The sequence below is a fragment of the Limulus polyphemus genome, unplaced genomic scaffold (genome assembly GCF_000517525.1).
Source record: "Limulus polyphemus unplaced genomic scaffold, Limulus_polyphemus-2.1.2 Scaffold540, whole genome shotgun sequence".
In the NCBI taxonomy this organism is placed as follows: domain Eukaryota; kingdom Metazoa; phylum Arthropoda; class Merostomata; order Xiphosura; family Limulidae; genus Limulus; species Limulus polyphemus.
Genome location: NW_013666150.1, coordinates 269,824 through 282,940, shown reverse-complemented (window position 1 = coordinate 282,940; position 13,117 = coordinate 269,824).

Sequence of the window (13,117 nt, the reverse complement as noted above, 5' to 3'; positions counted from 1 at the left end):
TAGGCTGAGTACATTTTTTATGATAGTTGGTGGTTTGCAACCTTTGTCCTTGCCTGCAATTATCCTTAGATGTGCAAAGCGTTTACTGATGAATGTGTGAATGTTCCTGAAATGTTCAGCCCATGTAGGACGGCTATCGAAGGTTATACTTCGAAATTTGGCTAAGGGGCATAACTTTATTTCAGTATTGTTTAATTTTAGTTTAAGTTTTTGAAAAGTTTATTAAGGCTACGCCGAAATATAATTCCTGTTGTTTTAATTAGATTAAGGATTACTTTCCAATCATTACACCAATTTATTATACTGTCCAGAGATTTTTGTACTCTATTTGCTGCTATTAGGGGGGTTCCCGAAATGCTCCAAACAGCAATATCGTCTGCGTATTGTAAGAAATGTGTATATGTTAGATCCGGGAAGGGAATGTAGTTAACAAAAATATTGTAGAGCAGAGGTGAGAGGAAGGAGCCTTAAGGGACTCCAGCAGTAATGTTAAACGATTTTGAAATGGTGTTATTGACCTTAACTGAGGCTGTGCTGTCACTGAGCAAACTTGATATCCATCTAATAATTATGTTATTTACTTTCATATTGTGAAGGTGGTATCTAATGGTATTGTGCTAGACAGAGTCGAAAGCTTTCTTTACATCTAGGAATACGGCTAAGGTTGCCTGGTTGTTGTTAAATGATTTGTGTGTTCATTCAGTTAATCTGGTTAGGTGGTTTACTGTTTGTCTACCTTTATGGTATGTTTGGTATAATGTTGTTGTTCTCACAGTAGAGGAGAAGTCTGTTTCATATGATGCGCTCAAGTAATTTACCTAAGCAGCTTAATAAGCTGATTGGTCTGAAATATCATTAGAAACTTCAAGTATCATAACTGGTTTACAGTGCAGGACCCTTGCTAGGGGGTGCTGGGGTTGCCCGTGCACCCCCAAATTTCACTCTGGCACACACAAGTTCATTTTCCCTGGCGGCTTAAAAATCATGATATTAGTTTCAAAAAAATCCTATGATTTTTTTATAGTATTCAAAAGACATCTCCCCTCTTCAGTGGCTCAGCAGTAACTCATGCCACTAAAAACCGGATTTTGATACTTGTGGTGAGCACAGCACGATAGTCCCTTGTGAAGCTTTGTAGGTAACAAGAAACGGCATAAAAACAAACAGATATAGAAATTTGTTTTAATAAACACAAAGCTACATCATGGTCTATTTGTGCCCCCCCCCCCCAGTGGCAAAGCGGTAAGTCTGCGGAATTACAACACTTGAAACCGGGTTTCGATACCCGTGGTGGTCAGAGCACAGATAATCCATTGTGTAGCTTTGTGCTTAATTACAAACAAACATATTTATTTTTGCTGAATTATAGCGTCATAAACCCAGAGACTAATCGCTGAGCCACTGGGAGCATATACAAATTCATTAAAAAATGTAAAACATATCAAAATTATCAGGCAACATAGTTAATAGAGAGCATTCTGAAATTCATAAAATTTTATAGTACGCTCCCCAAATTATGCTTCTGTTTAAGCTTTAAAAGTTCATCGAGACTATTATATCAAATATTTAGGAGATTCATATTTATGAACAAATTTCTTACGCACTATATCTAACGTCTTTTCCTCGTCAGCACTGGATATGGCAGTTTTACTGTGGTTGACGTATTATATGATACTTTCCTTCGCTTTCAGTCATGGGTTTTTATAATTTAATTTCGGAAACATGAATTATGACCCCCCTCAGTTGTTAAAAAAATAATAATGACATTATCTGAATGATGTTGGATTAAGTTCCCCAAACAATCATCATATTTCATTGCATATGCATTTTAAAATTCATTTTAATGAACGAGGTTTCTGACATTTTTTTTTAAATGTAAAGATAATTCAATTTTCTTCAGAAGCTCTACTGTGCAAGGAATCTATGAAATACAACCTATTTTACATTTTGACTCTGGTTTATTATGTTTTTTTTTAATTCTGAGCACGTCATTCACATTGATTTCTCAGTATTTATTTTTGAAATATATTTGAGTAAAAACTATGTTTTAATTTCTAGGCTACTCTTTACCTCAGCTGATCCTCCTCTCAATTGCACAATGCCCAAGCCTCTATCCAATGGGTAGCCATCTCCTGCTCGAGCAGAGAGCAATTTGTAATAAGCTTAGGTGTCCTTGTAAGGAGTTCCACTATAAGTACCCTCAAAGTTTGATCCCAGGTTTTTTTGGCCAGTGGTGCTTCACCCATGATTCCCACCTAGGAGCTTCTCTTCATCTTAAGGATGGCTGTATGTGAAGTTGAGGCACCTTCATTGAAAATGAAGCATTTCTTTGAAGTGGTGATGACATACGAGTTAATCAATGAGTGGGTTGGCTCGTCTAAATGACTATAGAGGTGGCAGTAGGTGTTTTCTTGGAGCCTGTCCCAACTTTGCTTTCGAAAATGGTAGACTCTGGAGAGGATCCAAGTGCTGGAAAGGTCCTTCTTGGTTTAGGAATGTTGTGGTCCCTAGGTAGTGATGGCACATCCTCTAATGTAACATGACACAGGGCGTTGGACTTCAGTTCAGTGACATCAGCAGTGATGATGAACAAATCTGCTGCCAAGCTTGAAAGACTGGCTTTTCCTGTACAGTTATGGGTGATGTCACTATTAATTCCTAAAATGCAAGAATGTCAGTCTCTTTAGTGATTAAGGGACTCTCTACCATATAAGAGGCTGCACAGTTCCTGGAGAATACAAGGCCAGTCCAACAATGGGTGTGATGAGCTCTCCCATTTAAATAAGCAAAGCATCTTCATCCATGGGCTCAACCACATAGTACGTCATTCTGGACCCTGGAGTCCTTGGTACAAAAACATCTTTGGTTTCCTCGCTGAAGTGGAAATTCTTTGTATCCTGTAGAAATTAAAAGGCTTCATAAAATGATGATGAAGTTGACGAATCCACAGCAAAACAAGAAAATTGGAAGTCTCCAGTAAAAGTAAAATTGGAATAAGTCAGCAGAGAAAGAGAGAGATCACCGGCTAGTTGATGCAAAAGACTGACCATGGCCAGAACTTGACCTTAAATGCTGAAAGTCCAGTTTAAAATGCAAGGTTTGATTAATTCTAATTGGTAAAAGGTTCAATTGAGTATGTAGGTTAATGGGGAACCATAATGTTTGGTTACAACCTTGAATCGTGACATAAGGAATTGGTGAAGCAACATCTACAGGTTTATATATGCTCAATATGTACTCATGCACTTTATAACTGATAGAAAATATACTCAAAAACATGAGAGCTTTCTGCTTCCCAAGCTTCTAATGGTTTCTTCTTGATCTACTATGTGTCTTTACTGCCCTCTGGTGTGACTGCCAGGAAAATGGAATACACTTCACACTCTCTAACCCAACCTAATTAATCTTCCTATCGTCTTGTTATCACACGGACATTGTTTGGTTCCAGTAGAAAGGAATAAGAATCAAGACTGCAAAAGGTTCCTGTTCCTCTACAATCAAGTTGACTCAGGTCATGCTACTATAACTATTACCTGTGAGTACTAGGTTTTGCCAATGATTACATTGTTTTGCTTTAAGGACTTCCTTCCATTCACAAGTTGTGTACTAGTTTTGGCATGAACTACAAACTTTTCACTTTATGGGTATTACTTTCTTCTTCCCTAGTACATTTACAGTTTACATTTTCATGCTTTAATACCAAATCCACGAAACAATGAAACAACGTTAAGAAAATATTCAGTAAATTTGTTTGCTTATTAAAAATATTTCAATCTGCATGATTGAAATATTTCTATCACAACCATGTTTGTTTGTTTGAATTTCGCCCAAAGCTACACGATGGTTATCTGCACTAGCCGTCCCTAATTTAGCAGTGTAAGACTAGAGGGAAGGCAGCTAGTCATCACCACCCACCCAACTCTTGGGCTACTCTTTTACCAACGAATAGGGGGCTGACCATCACATTATAACGCCCCACGGCAGAAAGGGTGAGCATGTTTGGTGTAACAGGGATTCGAAACCGCGACCCTCAGATTGCGAGTCGAGCGCCCTAACCACCTGGCCATGCTGGGCCCCACAACCAAGTAAAACATTAAGTACACCAAGAGTATATATATTATAATATTTCAGTCACTGTCTGTGAATTTAACTGCTACTGATAATTTTACCCACTCATGAATATTTGAACTCGATCCAGTCAAAATATATTTTGCATTATTCTTGATGAGAAGACACATGTAAAACTGCATTATTAAAACAATCAGGTAGATTTGCCTTTTCTCTTTCCCAGCCAAAGTACGAGTTTCTTTGTTATTTTTATTTCTTCTATGAAAATTCACTACCTGCCAATTATTTAAACATCAAAATTGAAACATTCTCTTACTACTCCTACTACTAATGTAAATAACAGATATATTACATTTTCCAATAATAATTTTCGCATCAGTTGTTACAGTTAAACGTATATTCATCAGTTCTTAACATCGAGATCAAATCCTTTGTCTCAATGTCCTTGTTTCTTACTGTTGTGTAATTGGCCCATTTATGTTATAAAACATCCATAGAAGAATATAGGTAAAGTTCATATACACATGTGGTAACACACACACAAATATATATAGATATATTTACATACACCACGATTACACGTTGTCAAATGTACAGAGATTCCCAAAATGTTGTCCACAAATTCCCTTCCGGTGATTCACAAAAAAGTTTCATAACTATAGAAAGGAACATTTTATAGATCCTGCAGCAAACCAAGCACACGAGACTTCAAAAATTCAGCTATATAAGCAGGAATAATATGTTTATATTGAATGGAAAATTTTAAACTTTATGTTATAATGGCTATTAGTCAAAGTGCAAAAATACATTCCTTACTTGGGTGTTTTTGTATATTGCAAAATAATTAGCTGCGTTCTGGTTTTTCTACGAAAGAAGAAGGGTGCTTGTTGGAGCTTTCTAGTGATAGAAATTACAGTTAGAGTTTAAAAAAATCTACTCTTAGGGTTTTGGATTCAGAGAACTAGAGAGTATCCAGAACTTGTAAACATACCAGCTTGTTTTCTCATATCATTTGTTCCTATGCAAGGTGGGATTTTCATCACTTTTGGCATTGAAGTCCAATTAAGAATTTTGATGAACCTGATATGAGGCTAAAGCTGGTGAACATTACACCCACCATTATAGAACTTTGCTAATACTCATTTCATTAAAATGTAAATGCATGGTTAATATTAATATTATAGTGATTTTATGTGCTTATTTTATTTTGTTAAATTATATTGTTATTCTTCGGTCTGCCAAGAACCCCTCCCAACATAAATTGATAGCTTCCAATCCAAAAGTTTAGGAACCACTGCTTTGATAGTTTATGCAGATCGCCTCTGGCTACTGCATGAATCACTTCAGTAATGCTCAGGTTACCCTCCAAAGCTTCATTTAATAATGACATGTGTCACCTCGGGGCCACTAATCTCGACTTGTTTATAATTCTAATATATTGTAATCCGTATAGCTAAATGAAGCAGTCTAAATTTGTCAACTAAAGTAGGGATTGAAAATTCTTTTTAACCTATCCAACTAGTATCATTTTCCTTGTTTGTGTACTTTTTATTGCAGCATTTATTTTGTTTTGGATACTTCCTACAGCACTTCTACGAATAACCAACAATCTCTACTTTCCATTATAATTTTAATTTGGTTTCTTATTTATTTGTTCAGTTTTTATATGTCTATGGAATGTACACAACATCTATAAACTTTCAGTATATCCATATCTCTGATAGCTATAACCTTTACAAGAAATATAATCACAATCATAAATCTATAAAATGTAATTCTTACTTTGACCTACAGATAAGTATATAAAGCTGCCAAAGTAGGGATTAAATGTTAGAAATTTGTGATTATGGTATAAATTCTTGCTTCATTACTTTTTGTAGCAGGATCCCTATTTCATTTTACAATTCATAATTTGTAATACTCTTGTAGCGCCATCCATTGGGTTGAAATGATATTTAAGTATGTGCATATGTTTACAATTTATATTATACCTGCATATGTATATATATATATATATATATGGATTTTTATCGAAATATAAAAAGCGGATAACTAGAGATCAGTCAAGTAAGCTGAAGAAATCATGTAGCGATAGTCGGAGCCGTCTAGGCACTTGCTCCACTGACGTGATCAGGTAGATAGGTAGTGGACAAAAACGCTGCAGTTTTAGAAATTTTTGAATTATTATACCCGAAATCTTAGCGACCTTTTTAGCGTATTATTAGTATATATGTGCATAATATATCATAACCAATAATTTGAATGGTCGGTCTTTCGTTTATGATTTCATAGGGAGGTTTTTCAGCGCGTAAATTATTTGAAATCCTTGTCGGTTCCTACTACTAAGTACTACCGTAACTTAATGATGTAGTTGTTTCTTCTATAACAAATTTTTGTCCAACAGAAAGCTTACATCAGTCAGGTGGTGGTAAAAAGCCCTGGTCTTATTTCTTCACATGACCTACAGAGAAACTGCGAAAAATGGGATAACTGAGACTGGTTAGTGTGGGAGGTATTGAGTATAAGTTTATTATTTATCTAAATCACTTTGCATATAAGACGAAATTTCGAGAACGTGCCCCTTGGCTCATGTTTTTTTTTAAATAAACAATAAAATAACAACTTTTTTTTTGAGTTATGATATATTCACTAGTAGGTAGTTAAGAAAACTTGTATTAATTTTCACAGATCATTGTAATTAAAAAGTCTATCTGATATTATAAAATAAACCCTTCCCATGCACACACATACAGAAAATTATTCCCATAACGTTTCATTGTCATGTTAGTTTATATAAAACGTTTTTGGTTTATTGTAAAACATAAAAACTAATCTAAAATAACGACAGATATCTATAAAAAAAATATATTAGGCTTGAAGTTGGACTGAAATTCCATCAGAATTGTCCACCTGTAGTCGGACGACAAGTCTGTTAACCCGTTGTGTAGCTTTGCGCTTAACAACAAACAAACTACCAGAACTAAAATGCTCATGAATAATTGCACTTTGACAGAGTTTATATTGACATGATAAACTCATTTAAAAATCTTTGTTCATTTGCTTATTTGGTTTATTAATAATTGTTATTACTACACGCTGTATTGGAAAGATTTAACAAGTTTAGGAATAGTTTCTTTTCGCAATTGTACTCACCAACAAGAGAAAGTTCAAAGGTGATTAAAATTCTGAAAACAGCGAGCTTTGTATTTAATATCTAGCATGGGATTTTTTTTTAATTTATACAGATATTTTATATGTATGTGTGCGTTTGTGTCGTTATGCTTAAATATAGCTAACTTGCAAGTAGACTGATGTTAAGTCTAAAAAAAAAAGTTCACACACACATGATGATTGTAATATTGGCATTGAATTTCATATCTCCAACCTACAAAATTCACCCTATTTGTATTTATGGCAATCTTGCCGCCCCTAATTTTGAACTGCTGACTAGAAGGAAGACAGCTAGTCAGCAACACTCACCCTAAGGGATTAAATGTAACTCTTATAACGTACCTTTAGCATAAAGTGGGGGGAATATTCTGTAATATCGCATGGATTCAAACCCTGGTCGCCAGCTCCTAAAATCAGAACTAAACAACAGGGCCAACCCCCGCTCCAGATTTTCAAATAAATTGAATTTATTCAAAAATAATGTTTACTCTTTCATTTCGAAACCACATACAAAAAGAAACTGTTTCTAGATAAATTGTTTTAACTAACTACAATCAATTATGCTTCGTCGGGGGGGGGGGGGGATATTGCTTTCTTCCAATTCAATATATTATGGGTTTACTAATTTTGTAGTCAGTTTGCGTTATGATTTTTCTGTTTTGTATGATCTAATCAAAAATACATTTTAAAGGAAACATCCCACTAAAACATGGCTAGGCGTAAACAAATAAACCTAATATTACATACATGTTGACACATTGTCAAAGCAGGAAGTGACATCTCCATATCGGAGCGAGTTTTAATGTGCTAAGATGGCATTCATAAAACTTCACGGAACCTACATATAAATCCAATTCTGTTAATTATAAAGGTCAAGGTAAAATAGAAGTAGAATAAGCAGTGCCATATAATACACAGCCACAGTTTAATTTGGATTGGATAAAACAGTGGCAAAGAATAGAATGCTGGATCCTGAGATGGTGTACTGGAAATTTTGACATTAGCATTAGCTTGCAACAAGACCCCAAATGTAAGAACATCAGTTAAATTCATTATCCAGAGAATTCCCAAATCGTGATATTCAAAAGAAACAATGTTAGCTTCAACACTAAAATATAAAAAATAATGAATGTCTCAGATTTTACTTCAGGAGTGGTTAAGAAACTATGTTAATAAAACCAAGTCAAGTTATGAAGAGAAACCGAACATCGAAAAATATTTCAAAGTTGAGAAACAGGAGTGTATATGGTTAGTGAAGAGCAGGTCGTCTAGTATCTGCGTTTAAATGTAACATTTAGATTTTTCACAGGGGAACACTCAGGTATTCAGATTCACCGGACTGAAATGTCATGATAGATAATAATAAAAATAGTGACTAAAGCATTACGTGTATTGAATTTAGGAACCTGTTAATGAAGAAAACATCAGAAACAATGGGGATGAGATGATCATTGAAGAAAACAAAATGAAATCCACCCAATTAACTCTGGAAAACTAATGAGAAACCATAGTAGGAAAAGTTGGCTCAAAGGTTGAGGTGATATAAAGAAAAAATATCATTTCCCAGGCCCTTATGCCATTCAAATGGATGGGGACCATGGTCATATCCCGTGCACAAAAGTTACCGTTGTGAGGATCGAAACGAGTGAGCTGCCAGCATTAAAGAGAAATAATCCACCCTCTTCAATAAAGCATTCTAATATCTGCATCAGTGAGCTTTCAAAAAGAGTAAGTAAGAGAAAACGGAATATCTTGCCTGATGGACAACACAAGCAATAATCCTGAGTAGGCTACAAGTAGACAGAGGATGAAGCGAAGATTCACAAATACAAATAACTTACTTATGGGATCTTATCGACCAAGTGTTTCATTGCAAATAACACCAAGAATTATAAGTCTGGGGCAAAGAGTGGACATATTTAGGAGTCAAGTAAAAATGAAAAAGGTAGTTATGAACAGCCCAGAAAAAATATTTTGATGCGTACAAAGTGTTTGGGAGTCTGAACATTGCCATGAACCAAAACATTTAATACCGAGTATATTTTCTGAAACTTCAGTTTGAATACCATGTTCTAATTTACAGCCAACTCCAAAAATCTTAGTAACTAGATGGTCAGCGAAAGAGACGAAGGTCATAAAAGAGCGAAAAACAGATTGGTAAATTCCAAGAAAGTTTTCCGTGTTTGTTTGTTTTGAATTTCGCGCAAAACTACTCAAGAGCTATCTGCACTAGCCGTCCCTAATTTAGCAATAATGAGATTGGCCGTTACATTATAACGCTCCCACGGATGAAATGGCGAACCCACGACCCGCAGGTTGCGAGCCGAACGCCCTAATCGCTAGGCTCTAACAGAGAACATGAGGATAAAAAAACATATTGTTCAAGGGAACAGGACCCCCTAAGTGTCCACGAATGTTTTCCTTCTTCTAATCACTTATTAAACTCAAAGAAGATTTTATTGTGACCTGTTAATTTTTCAATAACCCGAAAAGAACTGAAAAAATAAGTTAGATTGTTTTATGCAATTTTAATTGGGTGCTCTAAGTTTATACGCGTTTTTTTTCCAATTGTCAAATTTAATTTTTGCAAAATGAACGTATCTGATGCAATTTAGTAATTCATTTTTATCGTGCGAGCTCAAAGACTAATTCTATGTATAGACAAATTTATATAGCAGGATAACTGTTTACATAATTTATGCCATCATGTTTCACACATTTTAATCCGATTACTTATAACTACTTTTCACTTTCATTGACTAGTCTCTAATAAAGGGGAAGTAAAATAAATCAATAAAAGATGACTTCCATGAAGTATTTGCGACAGTAGAAACCTTAAGTTTCAATTAAATGGAACATGTGGTGTCAAAATGGTAAATAAGATGAAAACGTAATCCGAATTTTTATATCCATGAATATGACAATGTTATGAATTAGTAATAGTTATTCAGTTTTGCCTTCCAACCCTTTATATATATATATATACACATAATGCAATGATACATCTTGTTTGAAACTAAACGGTGAAACTGTATGAGTACGACCATTAAAATGCATAGATTAAAGACAGTTGAGTTCCTGTCCAATTTCTTATGCTGGAAATAAAAAACAACTGAATAATGGCAATTCTTTGGAACTGTCCTCTTTCTTTTTTTGTGAATTTTTTTTCTGTATTACAATCTATTTGTTACTTGCGTCTTTTGTTTGGCATGTATTTTACAAGTCATATATTAGACGGTTATGAAATTTTATAAAATATACAAAGTTAAGTTCAAGGGAAATTTGATTCTCCTAGTTAAGTTCCACTCGTTACAAGATACCACGAATTTACTGACGTATATGGGCTTAGAATTTGAAGAGAGTTTGTTTAATTTTACGAGATAGTGTAATTCTTTAATGAGCCGTTCAATTTTCACATCAGATTCCTTTGTCGTGGAGCTCATAAAAAGTCAAGAGACAACAACGAACATTTTCAATCCTTAATATACTCATCTTTTAATAAATAATTGTTTATTATAAATATTTACCGTACTGAAATTGAGACAGAACAAACAAAAAATGTTTACTTACGACAACTTCAGTTTGCACATTGTTTAAAACAAAATTTCAAAACGATATCAGTAGTCTTCACTGTGAAAAGCAGTGTAACTGTAATAATTATCCAATTTTGTCTGAAGGAGTCGTTTTTTTGTTTTTTTTACATCTTACACTGGCCATAGCACTTCTGCTATACAGTAGTGCTCAAAAGCAAATTTGATAAGCACAACACTTTTCCAAGCATATCCTCTATGCGAAGTTTACCAACGACAACTGACCGAATAGTAGGATTCGGCGTCACTCTTATAACGCACCTACGACTCCAAAGTGCTGAGCGCATTCTCGCAGAAACTGGACGCGAACAGGAAAATCCTCTGATTCACAGTCCGGGCATGCTAACTACTAATCCACCTTACCACAGTAACATAGATAAAACTCTGATCATGATCTGATCTAGAAGTTCAAAATATGTGCCAAAAGAAAATTTTCGTATTTCAGAACCAACAAAACAACATCCACAAGACAACATTAAACTACAGATAATTTTATTTTCATCCTGGAAACTTGTGTATCACTGATCTAGGCAAATTATAATATACAATCTCTAAGTAACTACTGATAATTACAATTTAAGACTCAGTAAAATATTATGAAAAAAAGTTTTTACAAAGTGACTCAACACATCTGCAAAATTTCAGTGGAAAAGGTTGTAGAAAACATCCTGTGCATCACATAATGAACAAACAACACAAAGAACGTCCTTACTCAAAATATATATATGTAATAGATAAATTTCAACAAAATCATTATAATTAACAGTTTTACTTGAATGGAAAATACCTACGAAATAAAGCTCTACAACAGTAGTACCATTTCAAAGTATATTCATGTTCACTATATGATTATAAACTGGGCTGTTATCGTCGAACTACGTATATTTACATTGATATCTAACTCTTTTTAACACACTGACTATAATGAGGTTTAATGACAACTAGTGTACATGATCTCTAAAATATTATTACGAATTTTACAAAATACAGGCACTGTTCTCTAATAGAGAACGTTACAATTTTATCACACACACACCCGTACAATGTTGTTAACAATCGTTCATTTTGCGAGACTTAAAATGCAAGTTACTTCTTAACGTTCTTTCTTTATCTGCTTTCTATATAACGTAAAATTACTAACTATATACACATTTATATAAAGTTCACACTATTAATTTGCCGGTCTTATTATTTGTTGTTCTGTACTTTCAAAGTTATCCTTTACAAGAAAATCTTTAAAAATATGGAGCAAAATATCGTGATTAAAGTAACAATGAGCTCCAATATTGTCGAGGGCCAATAATCAGTTTATTTTATACGATGATGTTAGCTTACGTCAGCGACATATATTAATTATTTCAAGCTAAACTCACACTAAAATTTCACATACTACAACATATTTTTAAAAAGATTCATGTTTTTAAATAAAAACGTAATTTTGATACTTTACATAACTATTAGACGTTCATTAAATTTGTGCACTTCCTACTAAGCTCATTAATTAAAAATAAAAAGTAGTCTGTTGTTTTATTCTAAGTTGTATTTCTGAAACAATTTTTATACTGGATTAACACAAACATCTTCATCAGTTGTACATACTCGAACTTTCACAAATTGATCACCTTGAAGTGGATGTTTTTCACAATAGTATTCTTGTTTAACTTGTAGAGGCACTGATTTCTTTGATATTGATATTTGAGAGGCAATTATTAGTGTGTTGTGTTCTTTTGGTGCATTAGGGCTTATAAAAGATGAACAGATGGAGGCACTCTCATTTCCATAAACCACAATTACTAATTTACTGATTGTGATGACTGTTCCATATTTTTTACTGTTGATGCTAAGTGTTCTAGCCATATTCAATTGAACAGATAGGATAAGGTTATGTTCCCCAGGCTTATCATTCTGAATATAATCCAAATCTACAGCTGACATGAATGATATATTTGAATCATGTGAGCACTTTATTGATGATGCTGTTCCTTTGATTGAGTCACAGAAGATTCTAAATCTAGAAGCCTTGAGGTAACACCACAAATAGAAGGTTATACTGAAGTGACTGGATTCATTGTGTTCATTTTACTGCTCTTAAAAGTCTTCTTGGACAGACAATCCCAGCCAGCTCTCATTTATTTTTTAATATAAAACCAATTATATTTTTAACAATACTGTCATAAATTAATCCATTTTGTTCTGTTATTAAGAAATTTTTAAAGAACTATTGATTTCTTGTTATTTAAAACATCATCATCATTGATGAGGTTTTGATTTTTTCTCTTCCACTAGGA